Below are 4,405 nucleotides of genomic sequence, written 5' to 3'. Positions count from 1 at the left end.
AAGTGTCAATCCTCGGCTAGCGCCTCGGGATCGTGGCCGCGTTACGTCTAGAACAGTTATTATTAGGTGTTTCTCTTTATTATTTTCGTTTGGGAAGTTTGTCCTTCGTGTAACTAATGTAAATCTGAATGATTGTGCTGGGATGGGTCATTGCGGTGCACCGGAGGGGGGGGGCAATTACCAGCAGAACCGATGGTAGGTTCTTCACGTATGGAGAATAAATTACGAAATTGCTCTGCTGTGCTGTAAACTGCTGTGAAACATCTAGAGTGATTGTTGGCTGGCCTTAATTTCTATTAGTCACGAAGTCTCGCCCAGATGCTCATCAGCTGTGAGCCTGTGACCAAGGCGGGAATTAGTGAAACCCATACCAACGTGCGCAAGAATTGAATTAGAAATTAAATCATCATCAATTTCCTTTTCTGATAGAAAAAAAATGATAGAGTCGAGGAAAAATGTACACAGATAAAATGACCCCGTGTAAATAGATTCGTGCAAATATACTCTCTCTATTATAATATACTAGCACTAAATTATCATGATTCATTGTAACACGTGAATAAGCCACTTCGTATATTTACGCATTGAGCATGCGTGAGATTCTGGCGTGAACTTTTGCCAAAAGTAAATACGGTAAGTAAATAAATAAATAAAAGTAAATAAAAAAATAAAAAATAAAAGTAAATAAAAATAAATAAAGGTAAATAAAGGTACATGAACCGCTCGCTGTGTCTCCGTTGCGTGTGATACTAACTTGCTACATTATAAATTATCACATTTGCAGGTTTCATACAAGTATACACATACACAATTTCTCTATTTTCATTGCTTTTACTGCTTTTTCATTGCTTTACTGCTTTTACTGCTTTTATCTTTCATTGCTTGTACAATGTATTTAGAGGTTAACATTCCTCCTTGTTCATATACATGTAGTTAGATGTGCATTAAACATGATTCAATATTATTATATGCTTTGCAAGTTGTACATGTATGTCTGAGTGTGCATTTCTGTTGTATTAGAATCAAGAAATCCAGGGAGCAAAAAGACATCTATAAATAAATGATATGGCCGAGACTGACTGAACTAACTAGCTGCAGTTAACTGACTGACCGAGAAGAACCGACACTGCATATCTACCTAAAATACCCCACAATGAATATCATACACACACGTAAAATATATAGTATATTTTACATAGCTTCTAATCTGTATAACATTCATGCCTATAATGTAGTATATGGCAAGCGCGGACGAGCCTACGCGCGATCCAACTTTTCAGCTATGTACAAATTACCTATGACCCGATGACGTCATAGGGCTCCAGTGCGTAACTATACGAAGTGGCTTATTTAACAGACAGGCCGTGATCGCAAAAATTCCGTGTAGGTATATATGTAGAGGCTATGTAATTAAAGTGATTGCGTGCAACGCTTATGGACATTAGAAATAGGACAATATAACCTTAAAAAACCGGCCCATTTTCAGCCACATAATTCGTTTCGCCGTTCGTTATAAATGAGTTAATTAGAAATGACCTAACCGTTTATTTGTAATATCGCGCAAAGGTTATGGAATTTAGACATACGATATCTGATGTCTATTTATGATGTTTCTGAAAAGGGTACTGTATAAGTATAAGTATACGTATAAGTATACGTATAAGTATAAGTATAAGTATAAGTATACCCTGTATAACATCCTTACTGCGCTAGCTAGGGGAGCATAATACTATAAGCCGAGGTGCGTTAATCTTCTTAAAAACGCGTTCGACGCGTCACAACAGGTGTCGCTGCAACTCGGAGGTGGATATTATAGCAAGGAAGCAGAGGGAACTATCTGTCAAGTATTATTCACCTGCTGAACATTGCTAGAGCAGGAAGGTGAGCTCTTAGGCGCATGGTGCTGCGGGTTATGTCTCGTACCGACACGCGACCAGTGCGTTGATTACTATATCTGTGCTAATATATCAGTTACTCGTGGGAACCGCGCATCGCTCCGAGAGTCGGCTGCCGCTAGAATCTAGCCAAGCTGGAGAACGAAGAGAGAAAGTCATCGCCACTGCCGTCCAGTGTATTGGACGATGAGAATCCGTCGAGTCTCACTGCTGGGCAACCGGAGCAGTTCATAATGACGGAAGAGTTCTCTCCCATATCGGAGCAGGCATCGAGATGCTCTAGTGTAAATAATTGTGTAATAATTGCTTCTAGTTTATATGTGTGTGTGCGTGCGTGCGTGCGTGCGTGCGTGCGTGCGTGCGTGCGTGCGTGTGTGTGTGTGCGTTAGTGCGAGCGTACGTACGTACGAGCGTGTGAGCGTGCGTGCGTGCGTGCGCGCGTGTGTGTATATATATCTGTGTCTGTGCGTGTGCACGCGCTCTTGCGTGCGTGTGTGCATGGGCGTGTTTTTCCCGTGTGTAAGCGGGCGTGCCTACGTGTGTAAGGGCCTATGTGCATGCGCGTGTTATTACTCGTATCATCTGCATAACGGTGATCTCCGCCAGATGCTAAAATTGCGATCTTGCATTTATCTAAGAATTAAATCAATAGGATTAAAATAAAATATAAACAACGACGGTTGAATGTATAGACAAGTACTGTATGCACGGCAGAATGTAGGAAGCACGAAATTCCGAGAATATCCGCGGCCCGCCCGTCGTTGTATGGAAAATAAATATGTATAGCATGAACTTGCACCGGTTAGCCGGATTTAAAGGGATAAAGGATAAAGTATGGCATATATGCGCTCTCAGGCATTCGCAGTCTAACATTTACAGGCGCTGCAAGTACCATTGCAGTATATGATAGGGTGATACGCGCAACGATATTGACTGTGCGTACTAGAGAAAACGCTGCCAATTATACATTATGTTATCAATATACATTATGTCCTACAATATGACTACACGGTGTTCTCTAATTATACAATTATGCAGCATGCTCAGCGTAATATAGTCGTCTATATGACCGTGATCAACTAGGTGGGACATCTGATCTCATGGAAATGCATTAATTTAAGTCAGTAATTTGCATGCTATTAGGCTCGCTCAGTTTGGCCCAGAATTCAGCCTACCGGTGATAGGCGGAATTTTCGAGTGTGTTCCATACATAATTGCCGTCGTACAGAGTGCACAGAGCACCGGTAATATTACGTATGCACGGCGTCGCATATTTGTGTTCCATATAATTGGCGTCGCGTTGCGTGTTCTGAATTCTTTTCAACCGTGACGTGGCTCTTTTTAGACAATTGTCTTTTTAACAACGACGTAGCACGTTTTCAACCACGACGTCGCCATACATTCAATATTATGTAATTTAAATAAATGGCGAATTCGCGCGGTTAAGAAATGTCGGCAATTATGGAATACCATAAATAGCTACATTGACTGATTGAGCGATCATTGACGGTTAAACGAAAGTCCCCAGTAGGCTGGGTTCTGGGACAAACTGAGAGAGCCTGATATCAACCAAATGACAGACTAAATACATAAACTTTACACGAAATCAGATGGCCCACCTACGTCATCACGGTAGTGAAATACGCTGCTCGTGAGTTTATTAACGCATCACCTTGTTAGAGAGGTTAAATCAGGAGTTTTTCATGAACAGCATAATATTACTCTCGCCGAGGCTCCGGTGTGATATATAGAATCGTTATTATGCTAGTTCGCGGTTAGTTATGCTAGTGCGCTAGTTCGCGGTTAGCGCGACTCTATGATATAGCTTCAACATTATCGTTGAACATTATCGTTCACATTATCGTTGAACATTATCGTTCAACATTATCGTTGACAATCGACCCATTTTGTTCGCAGTGGCAGAGATTGTATAAGACGTGGCAACATGTACCTGTACAGGTACGCGTGGTTGCAACAGCTGTCACACTTATGGCCTTACTCATCGTTTCTACTGCTATAGTAGTAGCTGTTTATAGACCGATACTCGATGTAGAGGTAAGTCGTGGTAAATCTCAATGAAATGCCATATACAATTCCTATATAAATAGGAATATTTAAATGTATAGTATATAGTGAATTATTATTTTAAATGAGCACTTTCTGAAGCTATTTCGCCAAGGTTAATGAGAGAGTACATGCATGCGTGCGTGTCGCTTATGCACATGCATTTGGGCGTGATTACGTAACTGGGGGTTTCACAGGAATTTTAGAAGGCACTTCGTTTATTGACGAGAGGGGGAGAGCCTGGGAGGGGGTTAATAACGCGTGTCATTAGCAGCTCCAATACACAGGTTAACGTGATCTGTTCGGAGACGTATAAATCATGCTGTGAGCAGGACTGTGTTGGGATTGGCAAGAGTAAACGCAGCTAGATATAGCTGTAGAGTGCAATAGACGTGTCGCTTAGGCTATTAAAGTATGTCGAAGAATTCATGGAATACCGCGAATTA

The sequence above is a fragment of the Priapulus caudatus genome, unplaced genomic scaffold (genome assembly GCF_000485595.1).
Source record: "Priapulus caudatus unplaced genomic scaffold, Priapulus_caudatus-5.0.1 Scaffold134, whole genome shotgun sequence".
Lineage (NCBI taxonomy): Eukaryota > Metazoa > Priapulida > Priapulimorpha > Priapulimorphida > Priapulidae > Priapulus > Priapulus caudatus.
This window is presented reverse-complemented; position numbering follows the sequence as displayed.